The sequence below is a fragment of the Alexandromys fortis genome, unplaced genomic scaffold (genome assembly GCF_014885135.2).
Source record: "Alexandromys fortis isolate MF-2015 unplaced genomic scaffold, M_Fortis_MF-2015_v1.1 scaffold_22, whole genome shotgun sequence".
In the NCBI taxonomy this organism is placed as follows: Eukaryota; Metazoa; Chordata; class Mammalia; order Rodentia; family Cricetidae; genus Alexandromys; species Alexandromys fortis.
Genome location: NW_026067900.1, coordinates 4,083,449 through 4,096,620, shown reverse-complemented (window position 1 = coordinate 4,096,620; position 13,172 = coordinate 4,083,449). Strand labels below are relative to the sequence as shown.

Below are 13,172 nucleotides of genomic sequence, written 5' to 3'. Positions count from 1 at the left end.
TGCTGAGAATCCAGCACCGATGCGAAGGAAGACAGAGAGAGCTAGGATTCTCTGGGAGCTCGGCAGAGGTAGGAGGGCTGGGAGGAAAAGCAGCGGAGCTAGCATTCTTCCTGGGGTCCTGTTTCTTGGACCGATATGTGCGAACCACGGTGATTCCCTCATAGACACTTGTCGCCCGGAGGGTTCCATCACCTGTGCAAGGTGGGGCGACGGAAGGAGCTGTTTACCAGACTGTGATCTCACCCCTAACTTCTTTCCAGTTCGTGGTGGAGAGCACAGATAACTATTTTGGTGGGAACCAGGCTTGACACATAAGGGATGCTAGGATTCTCGGGAGGGTGACGGATGACATTGCGACCTGAAAGACTGGGCTCTCTCATTCAAGCATCCTTCTCTACACCTACCTCTGCCTCCATGTCGACGCGCCCTACGACGGGACTGAGGTTCCTGAAAGCAAGTCCCCGCCCGCTGACTCCTTGCTGCGAACTGGGTGGGGACCCGCGGTGCCGCGGAAAGGCTATTTTGGGTGTGGGAGCGCGGAGGGAGGAGGGGCGCCGGCGGGCTGGGCGAGGGCGCGCGGGGAAAGCCTCCAGCTCGGGCTGCCACGGCAACCGCGTCCAGGCAACGCGCCCGGAAGCAGCTCTGGGCGGCGCGCGGCGGCTCGCGCCCTTCCCCGGGTGGGGGAGCCGCGAACCCCCGGCCGGGCCGCGCGCGCGCCGACTGGAGCGCGGGCCCGTAGCCGGGTTCGCCCCGCACAGCCCCGTGCTCGTGGCCACCACATCCAGAGCGCCAGCGACGACATGGGCAGCCGCGGCGCGCCCGATCCGCGCGCGGGTGAGTCTCCAGGGGTGCCTCTCCTCCCCACGCGGCCGGGCATCCTCTGGATTCAAGCAGCGGGAGCTCCAGCAGGGACCGTTGATGTGACCTTGGAGCAATCACTTCACGGATAGGCATGGGATGGTGTTGGGGAAAGGGGGTGAGGGGTGAAGCTGCGCGTGCCCCGTGTGACACTCTGGACGTGAGAGGGTTAACTGCATGCTGACGCGCAGGGCTGAAGTTGGGCGCAGAGCGCAAGTGGCATTGCATCTTCGCGGGGGCTGCAAGCTAGCAGACAGCAGAGCCCCCGAGGGACTGTTTGAGGCGAGCCAAGGGTGTGCAGAGTTTGCCAGGACTATGACAAGTCTATCACCCCCAATCAGAGCTGAGTGACCTTGCGTGGGTTAGCCACACTGCTTCCCCGCGGGTTCCCTGTCTCTCTCCAGTTGCAGCCCAAGGCTGTTTTGCTGGTACTGTGAGCTGAGGAAGGGCTTTTTAATCATGTTTATTCTGCAAGGGATTTCCAATGAGCTGGCTCCCAAAGTGGCCAGAAATGTGTTACCATTTTCTGGAAGATTATGGAGGGAACACTCTGTGGTCCAGGAAGGCTGGTTAAATGCATTGATCAGAATCCCATCGGTGGTCCTAAATCCTAAATCCATTTCAGGTTTAAGCTACTGAATACTTCTTTCCAGTAGTTGATCTGGTAGGAAACTTTGTGTCTGAACAGGTAAAATCAAAACCCAGTAGTGGCAGGCAGTGGCAAATTAAAGTGAGTCATTTCTTCAATGTGCAGAAGCTGTGTGTGTGTGTGTGTGTTGCGCATGCGTGCACTCATCTTAAAGTCTGTGTGTGCTGGTGTTAGAGATTATTTCACAGAAATTCTGCTGGGCTGGTTTGGATCTCCAGAGGGAATCTCTTGGAAGCAGGGACAAATATTTTGCATTTGGTCTTTAAAGTCTGGTGGTGGTGGTGGTGGTGGGGAACTGACAAGGTGGCTCAGTGGGGTAATGTCCTTGTCACCAAGCTTGATGACCTGAGTTTGATCTTCAGAACTCACACTGTGAAAGGAGAGCACCATCCAACCCCCGTAAGTTGTTCTCTGATCTTCACACCCACACAAAGCACACAAGCTAAACAAATAAATATAATGAAATCAACGAATTAGGTTTTTGAGAGTAAATATGTTCTTTATTAAGAAATGTACAGTGCCTCTGCCTCTCTCTCTCTTCTGTGTGTGTGTGTGTGTGTGTGTGTGTGTGTGTGTGTGTAGAGGTGACTTACAGGCTGTGGTATTTTCTTCTAATTTTAGCACTGACCGGTACTAAAAATGACAAGGAGGCCGTTTTCCATTTTCCATCCATAAACTCTTTCATCTAAGGGGGGACAAGGGGTGCCCAGGATTCTTGTCACTGGACGGTTGAGATGTCTCTGACTTTGTGTTTCAAGGACACTCTTGGTATCTGTGGGAATCTGACTTCCTCTGTGTAAAAAGGTCGCCTGGGAAGCTAAGTTTTCAGTTAATGAGCAAACTTCTGCCAGCTTACCTATCTGAGGGCTTAGAAGTCCTTAATGGGTTACCTGCTAGAAATCTGCCCCCATGCAGATACAAAAATCCCTGTTGCCCAGGAATCCCGTCAACCAGCCTACAGCCCTTTAAGGACAAGTCCTCGACTTCAGAGCCTCCATCCGCAGAGGACTCAATCCTCTTGCCCCTGCAGCTGCTAGCCCATGTGACTTCTGACACTTGGGCTCTCTCCTCTTTTGTGTCTTGTAGACATGCTTCTTCTGTATTTCCATTTTCTGTCTCTGAGTTCATCTCTACTTTCTCCCCTTCTACCAGAGTCTAAGGACATGACTTCCCCCAGAACACCCCTTTCTGGGATCTACTCATAGAACCAGGATGTCTTGGCCCTAACTCCTTCGTGTCACCTCAAAGCCTTAGAATGTGATACTGTCTTCTTGGCCTCAAGTCTTTCCTTGTGTTTCTGGCTTTCAGTACCTTCCCAAACCTAAAGCCCCTCAGAATCGCCAGACACGTTTTGAAAAAGACAGGCTCATTTAGACCCTCTCAGATATCGAAATGGAATCATTAGGATGGTTTAAGACCATAAAAAACCCAAACCACTCAACCAAACTAAACCCTTTCTGTAAAACAACAACAACAACAACAAAAGATAAGGCTTAGCTCAGCAACATGGTCCGGCAGCTAAAGGCACCTGTCACCAAGACAGACAACCTGAGCTTGCGCCTCAGAATCTACACGGTACAAGGAAAGACGGACACTTCTAAGTTGTCTTCTGACTTACACATATGTGCCAAAATGCACACAATTCAAAAAATTGTTTGTTTGTTTTGTCTAAAAATTAAAATAAATGGAGAGAGGAAGGAGAAAACAGTTTATTTGATGCTGGCTCACCATTGACCCCTGTGGCTCCACCTTGACCCCCCATGCCCCAGCCTTGACCCCTATGGCTCAGCCTTGACCCCCAGGACTCTGCCTGCATTTCCCTTCAACCACTAATACCACAGACATGCTGAGTTTGGGCCGGTTTTCCCCTTTCAGGAGCTAGGACTTGGGCTTCTTCCCACTGCACCATCTCTGTCTCCCTACTGTGGCTTTCCCCATCCCCGAGGATTCCAGCACTGAGGCATTGAGCTTGCGCTCAAGCGTTGCAATGCTTCAGCCTATCTGCAGGGCTCCACATCTTTGGTCTTGACATGTTGATTTTTTTTTTTTTTTTGAGTCAAGGTCTCAATATGTAGCCTGGCTAACCTGGTACTCACTCTGTAGGCCAGGCTACCCTCAAATTCCGAGAGCTGCCTATTTCTGCCTCCAGCCTGCTGGGATTAAAGGCGTACACCATGCTGTCATCCTTGGATTCCTTGGATTCCAGTCTCCAATCCCCAAACTACCCCCATTGTCTGTGTTTTCTTCTCCTAGCCTGCCAGTCACAGAGACCCCTGGACTGGTTCCATTTTAAATTGATGCTGGCTTTAATTTCATGGAGGCTTGCTTTCCTATGAAACACAAGAATTCCATGTCATGAACTCAGACTGCGTACACTTTGCCCTGTGCCACAGCTTTGTACCCCTTAAACCCCAGGTTCCCTTTCAGAAAGTGGCTTTTGACAGCTAAGACAAGAGTGCCCACATTCTCCGTTACTGCCCACCACCTCAGTGTGAGTCCGGTCGTACCCGCCTTCACATCTCCAAGTATTTCCTTCTCTACCTCTCTGTGTCCTTGTGTTTCTGGTCTGAAATTCAGGAACATCTCTGTGCCTGTCCTGTGTTTAGCCTAAAGCCATTCCACACCCTCAGTCCCCCACTCTGTCCTTGACTACCCCGTTGGGATCTTGTTTTGCTAGAGTCTCCATTCTGTCCCCTAGAACCTTCTCTAGTGAAGGAAGTGATGGTAGTTAATAGCCATACGTGGCTACAGAGCTTCAAGATGTGACTACTATGACCAAGGACCTGAGTTCTTATTCTCTTATCTACTTATTTTTGAGACAGGGTCTTGTTATCCAGCCTGGGCTGTGTTTGAACTCACGGTCCTCCTGCCTCCGCCTCCTAGGAGCTGAGATTATATCACTCCTGGCTTGAACTAAGTTTTCAATTTATGTGGATTTTAGGGGAGCTTAAACTCAATTGAAACAGCCACAGGGAGCGGTTGGCTGCTGTGTCGGAGGGCAGAGCCCGTGCTCAGGCTGCTCTGTTGATCTCTGTGGATCACTTCCTTTATCTTTCAGGGGAAGCTGCCTCCCCATGGGGCCTCCTTGGAGTCTTGGCTGTAGAACTGAGCCTTTCCCCTGCCCTGCTGGTGCCCCGCTGCCCTCCTCCTGTGCCCTTCTCTCTGTCTTCACGCCCTGTCTCCGCAGGGTCCTCACATCCATCATTCGGTGACTTTTTTGCTGGCCCCTGGCTGTACAGGGGACTCTGAACTTGAATTGCTCTCCTTCCCAGCTTCAGGATCAACTCGGAGCCCACCCTCCTGTGCCCTAGTGGGAGCCAATGCCTTCTCTGGCTGGGGGGCCAACACTTCTTATCCTTGTTTTGTGGACGAAGGGATTAGAGTGGAGGAACACAGCATGACTCAAGGCAGTTCTTAGGGGCAGAGCTGAGACAGGGGCTCTGGCCATCAGACCCAGCAAGATCTTCCACCCCAGCTTGGCTCAGGTCCCTGACGTGGCTATTTTATCACTAGTTTATCACTCTGGCTTCCTTAACGATTTCCTCCCCCTGTAATTTTTTTTTTCATCTTAAGCTGATTCAGATTTATGGAAATGTTTCAACAATAAACCGAAAAGTTCTGATCTCTCTTTCAGCCACATTCTATAAATATTAACTTTCAGCCATACTTGTTTTATCTCTCTGGCACTTTCTCCCACTCTCTCTTTGCAGCTATTTGTGGATGTGTGTGTACAGACACACACTTAACTTGTAATTTCTCCTGCACGGTGTCAGAGCAACAGGGAGAAAATGTACCTGTGCTGTCCCAAATACTCAAGCATGTGTTCCTTTCTTTTAAAAGCACATATTCTTATACAGCCCTTGTCAAAATCAAGAAGTTAAGTTTGAATCAGTGTTACTCTCTAATCTACAGATATTAGTCAGGCGTCCTAATAGTATCTTTATACAGAAGGAGAGGAAGATATTTTCAAAAGGCTTTCGTTTAGGGATCAGGATCCAATCTAGGGTTTAAAGCACTCCATTTGGTAGTGTGTGTGTGTGTGTGTGTGTGTGTGTGTGTGTGTATACATATACATTTATACTTTTAAATGCGACCTGCTAGTCTATATAATGTTACTTATGTGTATGTTTATAGAGCTGACCATTTGGTACTGGACAGCCAATCGGTGTGCTCTTCCCTGGGTCAGATTATTTCCTCCCCTTCCCAGCATTCCTTTGCTGCCTGTAGTTCTTTGTGTAGGGCTGAGGCCTCAGGGGCTTTCCCCATCCACTTTAGCATCTCTGTTATTGTTTTCCTTGTTCAGCTCAGGTTTGTGCAGCCGTGTTGCTGAGACTTTATGGGTGCAGCTTCCCACATTACCCGGAGACAGAATCTCATGGCAACCCTCCTGAAGCTCTGTCTCTTATAATGTTTTATTTCCCCCACCCCCTTCCTTCCACCATGTTCCCTGAGCCTTAGGTGCAGGAGCTATATTGTAGATGTATCCCCTGGAACGGAGCTCCACAATCCCGCATCTTGATTGGCTGTAGTTTTCTGTAATGGTTTTCTCCGTCACTGTCAGAGAGAAGTTTCCTTGATGAGAGAGTGAGGGCCACACTTACCTGTGGGTCAAAGGACAAATGTTTAGAATATAGTTAGGAATGCTGCTGGTATAGTAAGGATAGGTTGCAGATTCTCCTCCAGGATCCGTGACTTCACCAGCCCCAGATAGTTAGCTAGGTTTCCAGCACCAGGCATGATTTCTCTCTTGTGCAGGCAACTTTTCTCTTTCCACCATGTAGGGCTCAGGGACAAAATTCCTGTTCTCAGGCTTCAGTAGGTGCCTTTACCTGCCCCCTCCCCTTTTTTTAGATGAGATCATATTCCCAGGCTGGTCTCAAAACTTACAGCAATCCTCCTGCCTTAGCCTCTCAAATACTGGGGTTCCAGGAGTGACCCAACCTGCCATGTTCTTCAGGTGAGTACTGTGTTGCCTTAGCTATCCACCTCTTCCTCCTTCCCTTCCTTCTCAGAGGGTCCCCCAAGTAGTCTGGTTTGACCTGGAACTTTTGATCCTCCTGCCTCTGGTTTAGTTTGCTTTCTTTAATCTGGGTCAGTTTCCCAACAGTTTTGTCTTTTATGACGTTGACACTTAAGAAGGGTCCAGCCTGTGTGTGTTGTAGCTCTATGATTGGGCTTGTGGTTATAGTCTGGATGGGGATATTGTGTCCTGTCCCCAGGGCCAACCAGGGGGTTTCCTGATCTCACCCTCTCTGAGACAGTTCTTGAACCCCTGAGGATGTGCTGACTCTGCTTCTTGTCACAGTCTCAGGGATGGTGGTTGTTATGTGTGGAGGTGTATCCTTCACAACCTCCCTTCCCTTCTTTTGTCCGTCCTTCAGCTTGGGGAGGTGTGGAGTCCAAAGCCTCTGCAGGCACGGTGACCTCAGTGACTCTGCTTCTCTCACCAGCTGCTTTCCGGCAGGACCCCATGTGTTTGCTCTTGGCTCTTAGTCACCATTTCCTCCACTCTGCCCTATACGGATCCTCCCTAGGCTGCCTCAGTTCAGCGACTACCCTGGAATACCCGGCTCAGATGCCTGCTCCTCAGAGCCTGGTTCCCACAGCCCTGCCATCTGCTTGATGGCCTAGCCTGGTTCCTGCCACTGTGTTGTGTTTCTCAGCCACATTTGCTGGAGGCTTGCTAGTATTAATTCCTGTTCAATAGCCGGTCCTGTGGCATGGGGGCTCCATTCTCTTAGCGTTGTGGAAGCTCAGTGAATATTTGTTAACTGGATCAAAGTATTTGTTATTTCTTTTTTATTTATTTCGTGTGTGTGTGTGTGTGTGTGTGTGTGTGTAGGCCCGAGTCTGATGTAGGTTCTCAGTTCTTATTTCACTGTGTCCACTGGGGAAGGGTCTCTCAATCAAACTCAGAGCTTGTTGATGTGGTTAGCCAGGTTGCTCTGGGGATCCTGTCTCTGCCTTTATAGGCAGAACTACAGTGGGCTGGCATAGTTATACGGGTTCTGGGGATCTGAACTTTGCTCCCCATGCTTTGGAGAGAGAAGGGCTTTAGCCCCTATGCCCTTTCCCCTCTCACACCACAGGATTTGCTTCGGTAATTAAGCAAGGATGTTCTCAGAGCCACGGAGGCGCTTGGTGGTGTGACTGGTGGGTATGAGACCTGTGTCCATCCCAAGAGTCAGGTGCAGTTTGGATCTTTAGCAAAATGGTGGGTCACTTGAGTATCAACACTTCCTCTCTTCTTCTCTCCTCTCCTCCCTCCCTCTCTCTGTGTGCGATGTAGATGTGTTTGCATGCTTGTGGGCTCATGCCTGTGGAGACCAGTACTTGACCTTAGTGTCTTGATGGTTCCTCGAGACAGCCTCTGGACTGAAGCCAGAGCTCCCTGACTGGTCTAGCTAATCAGCTTGCCCCGTGACTCTCCCGTCTCTGCTTCCCCGAGTCCTGAAATTGCAGGTGTACTGCTATGCCCCCCCCCCTGAGTGTTTGGGATCTGAACCTGGGTGCCCAGCCTTTACTTACCGAACCATCACCCCAATCTCTATTTTTTTTTTCTCTCTTTCCCTCTTCATCCTTGAAAAGGGTCCCATGCGGCCCAGGCTGGCTTCAAATTCATTATGTAGCCAAGGATGCCCTTCAACTTTCCATCCTTCATCCTCCACCACCTGAGTGCTAGGGCCACAGCTGTGCAGCCCCACGCCTAGCTTTCTGTGACTCAGGGGATGGGGTCCAGGGCTTTGATCGTGGGAAGCAAGCACCAGCTGAGCACCTTCCCCAGAGCTTAAGGAGGTGTCTCCATGCTGTAGGTGAAATAAATGCTTCTGATATGATAACCTCTTAATTGGGGTGTACGTTAAGACAGCGAGCACGTGTGGTTGGGAAAAAGGAGTAGAGAAACCGACCAGCATATTTTAAATGGCTCATATGGTTCTTCACACCCCAAGTGAGCAGCTGAAAGTGAGAGAAGGGATTCGCTCCTGTTTCCTCCCGGAGAGTGAGACGCCTGCTCCCTCCATGGTCTGGCCTCTCCTTCTCAGATGCCTGCTTCCTCCATGGTCTGGCCTCTCCCTCTCAGCTCTTTATGGGCTCCCCCCCTTCCTCCTCCTCCCAGTCTTCGTCCACCCCTTTTCCCTTCCTGTCTGCTAGTTCCTTTCTGTCAATCACTCCTACATCTTCCTTTCTCTACATGGATGGTTTTACCTTTTGACTTCTTGGATGGGGTTTTCTTTTTCTTTGGGAAAAAATTGTCAAAATTGAATGAAATGTTCGAACTCACTGGCCCAGCTGGTAGAGACGACCGATCAAGTCTGTGTTCAGACCCCAGTTCAGCTGGGGGTGAGAGGGCCAGTGAGTGGTTGCTGCCAGAGGTCTGGAGATCTGGAGCTCTGAGCAGTCAGGAACCTCTCCCTGCCCCGACCAAGAAGGATGCTGATACCCAGAGCCATCATGCGCTCAGGGTGTCTCTGCCAGATCCCAGATTTAGATTCTAGCCAGGTCCAGGAACACAAGGCTTGCGGACACCAAGCTTCCATGGGGCTCAAGAGGCACACAGAGGTTTCTGTCCCTCAAGGCAGAGTGAGTAATATCATGGTGGACAGGAGACAGAGAAGTGGGGTTCTTCTGTGTGGCTTTCTTTTTGATAGCATGTAGCAATTATACATAATATACATAATGTCAGATTTTATTACATTTTCATACAGGTACATAATGTATTTTGATCATACTTACCTCCCCCATCATGCTAAATCTTCCCGCTCCCCCTTTCTGCTGATTTTCCTCTTTCTAGTGAGACCCACTTCTGTGTTCATGTCCCTCTCTTTCTTGCATGTATGCATGCGTGCATATATGTATACATATGTACATGCATGTATGCATGTGTGTGTATCCTCAATGGTCTCACTAGGGTTGCTTACAGGAGTGTGGGTAGAGGTTTGATCACAGGGGTATGGGCACCTTCCCAGGCATCTCCTTCCCCCAGCAACCATAGATCCTTGCAGATGATCAGGGCATCCTGGGCGTCCATGACAGGATGTGGATGGGCCTAACCTGTGCTGGCACCCACAGCTGCTATGAATGCCACCGGCTTGTCATCCCCAGAAATCGGCCCTCCACACCCATGCCCACTTTCTCCAGCTCTCGGGCGATGGTTCCTGAGTCTTAGAGGGGTGAAACAGAAATGTCCTATTTGTGGCTGTGTATTTGGCCATCATCTATTCTCAGCGCTTTGATCACTTACGAGTCTGCATTCAGCCCTGATCACTGCAAAAGAAAGCATCTCTGACCAAGGCCCATGGCTGCCGCACAGGCTGGCCTGATCATTGGCTTTCAGCCAGACTCTCTCTCACTTCCCTTCCTCCATTCCCAGGATCTTCATGACTCTCTAATATAAAACCAGACAGATTTTTGGAGAAAGGGGAAACTTGTTTGCTTTTTACTGTTGGGTGATCTTTTATTTGTTTCTTTTCTGTGGCTGGGCAGTTAACTGATGTGATCTTATCGCCCTTTATTTTATGGTTCTGGGAATTGAAGCCAAAGCTTCGAGCATGCTAGGGAAGCAGTCTACCACTGAGCTACACTCCCCCAGTCCCTTTGATTTTTTTTTTTTTAGAAATGTAGTTCTACTCAGTGGTTTAAAACAAGTGATCTAGTGGGTTATAGTTACTTCTTTCTGTCACACCAGGAAAATGACTGGGAATACATTGCCTGAGAAGCATCAGAGAGCTTGAATGAACGCTTGGGTGTCTCCCAAAGCAACACCTAGCTTTTAGCTGAGGTGGTGTGCGCAGGAAGTGACTGGGTCCCACAGGACCCTCCCTCTGGGTGCGACTGTCTTCCCTGCTGACTGGCGGCCAGCTCCCAGCCCCTGATAGCTTGTGGCTGTGACAATGACACCCTTGACACCGTTCGTGGGTGAGGCAGAGATCCTGTTGCTGGAGTATGGCTTAATAAAGAGCGTGTTTGTGTGGGAGAGAATGTGGGGGACTGCTTTTTGAATTATGGAATTCTTAAAATTGTTTAACCGGGAAGATGTTATTCAGAAACCCCTGGTGCCTTGAGCTTGTTTTTTTGTTTATGTCATATTGCTTTTCTCCCTGTTTTTTAATTATCTGCGGAAGGGCTCAAGAGTCCTCCCCTGCTCTCTCTAAATAGTCAGAGTGTTCATGCGCGGTGCTGCAGTCACTCTGGATGGGAGGATCTCTGGGAAGGAGATTCCCGGGTAGGCAGAGAAGGGCAGTGGCGTCCCCCGAGCGCCCAGACAGGGGCACAGGCTGGAGGCTGGAGGGTTCTTCCAAGCCCGCATCCTTAGTCTTTCATTAAGGAAGTCAGGCAGGGTAGAAGCCTAATGTCACACACAGCCAGCCTTCTGCCTGCAGAACCAGAAGTCGTGCCTTCCCCGCTCGTGGGTGAACCCTGGTGCAGCTCGGGTGTAGGTAGAGAGTTTATACCCGCTTTTAATAATATTTTTTCTGTTCTTGCTGTTGCACTTGGCAGATTCCCTTTTTAACATTTGGTAATGTGTCTTTGCTAATGCAAGAAAGAGAAGTCACTAAATATAGCTACTGGAGAACGTAATATTAAGACATGTCTTTGGGTGTGGCTACATGCTTGCAGGAGTGCATGGGTCTCCGGCAAGGTGACCTGAAGCTGCAGCCACACTGACGATGGAGGGGCATCTTGAGTCAGCCACTGGTATGTCACTTGGGTAGAGCACTATCTTACTCACTGTTCATTGCTGTGAAGAGACACCATGACCACGGCAGCTCTTATAAATAAAGGAAAGCATTTAACTGGGGGCTTGCTTACAGTTCAGGGGCTTAACCCATTATCATCATGGCAGGGAGCATGGATGCAGGTAGGTGTGCTGCTGGAGAAACAGCTAAGAGCTACATCCTGATCTGTAGGCCAAGAGAGAGACAGAGAGCGGGAAAGAGAGGGACTGGTGTTATGGTTAAAAATAAAATGCTGCAGGTCCCCACGTGGCAGCAGTGGGCAGCAGGCATGAGACCACTGTGGCCCATGAAGGAAGCCAGTCCCAGGCAGGGAGCCACGTGGTGGGTAAGAGACAGAGACATGGATAGGCACACCATGCAGAGTGAGGTTGGATATTTATTTGGTGGGTTATGGAAGGGAAGGGAAAAAAAGAAAAGGGAGAAGGGGGAAGAACAGAGAGAGGCAGAGAGAGAGAGAGAGAGAGAGAGAGAGAGAGAGAGAGAGAGAGAGAGAGAACCAGAGGGGAGAAGGGAGAGAGACAGAAAGGAAGGATTCAGGCTGGAAGCTGAAGAAAAATCTGCTTGACTCAGTGGAGGGGAGGGGAGTGGGCGGGGCTTGTCTCTTAAAGGGGCAGGACAAACCATTACAACTGGGCCTGGCTTGGGCTTTTAAAACCTCAAAGCCTGGGGTTGGAGAGATGGCTCCAGAACACTGGCTGCTCTTTCAGAGAACCAGGTTCAATTCCCAGCCCCCACATGACAATTCACAACTGTCTGTAACTTCAGTTCCAGGGGATCTGATGTTCTCACACAGACATATGTGCAGGCAAAACACAAATGCACATACAAATATAAAAATTAAAAAAAGTCATTAAACAAACAAACAAACTTCTACGCCCATCCCCAGTGAGGCACTTTCTCCAATAAGGCCACACCTCCTGGATCTTCTCAAATAGTGCCACTCCCTGGTGACTAAGCAAGCAAATAAATGAGTCTCTGGGGCCATTCTTAGTAAGCCACCACAAGCACCTCAATAATTAAAAAAGATGGGCTGTTAGAGAAATGAAAAGGCTGATGAGCCTCTATGAGCATTTGTGAAGAGGGAGAATACCTGGCTTCCTAGGTGCTACAGACTCCTATAGGGCACTGTCCCTGCTGCCCTAAAGCCCCTCATCCACAAATGGTTCAAATAAACAACAGAGATTTAAATAGCATTTCAAAATAACTGCTATTAGTAGACGAGAACAAAACCAATCTGTTTTTGCAGGGATTCTCCTCACAACACTGGCATCATTTGAGCCCTGGCGAGTGGGCTGAGGTAGCGCCACCAAACTGTTCCTTGCACTCTGGGGGCTGTTTGTGAATCCATGTGACCGACAGAGGCCGGCAACTTACCGAGTTGGCTGGAAAGCCAGGAAATGTGTTCAGCATCCTAGAACTCCTTAAACTTTATTTATTTTAGAATTTTTAATTTGTATTTAATGCGTATTATGTTTGGCCTGCCTGTGTGTCATGTTCATGATCTAGTTGGTCAAAAGAAGGGGCTGGATTCCCTGGAACTGACGTTATGGATGGTTCTGAGTTACTATGTGGGTCCTGGCAACTGAACTCAGGCCTTCTACATGAGCAACAAATGTTCTTTACTGCTGATCCTTCTCTCCAGGCCTCCCCCTCACCCCTTATAGATAGGGTCTTGGGTAGCTTAGGGTGGCTTTGAACTCTGTATAGTCAAGGATGACCTTGAACTCTTGATTCCCTTCCTCCACCTCTCCAGTGCTGGGATTAGAAATGTCCTCCCACACTGGGCTTATGCTGTGCTGGAGGTGAGACCCAGAGCTTCTCCATGCTTGGCAAACTTTCTACCAACTGAGCTACACCCCAGTCCTCTGAAACTCAGTGCTATGAATCCAATAGAAATCACCCCTCACCTGTCTAGCGCAACGGCATTC

The 13,172-nt window shown here is 49.6% G+C and overlaps 1 protein-coding gene across 1 annotated transcript in view; it reads left to right on the top strand.

The window, feature by feature from the left end:
- Nucleotides 1–653: 653 nt before the first annotated feature.
- Fam81a (family with sequence similarity 81 member A) overlaps nt 654–13,172 on the top strand; it is a 53,468-nt gene continuing 40,949 nt past the window's right edge. The window contains exon 1 of the mRNA XM_050126030.1: nt 654–834. The gene's annotated coding sequence lies outside the window, so the exon portion shown is untranslated. The remainder of the gene's footprint in view (nt 835–13,172) is intronic.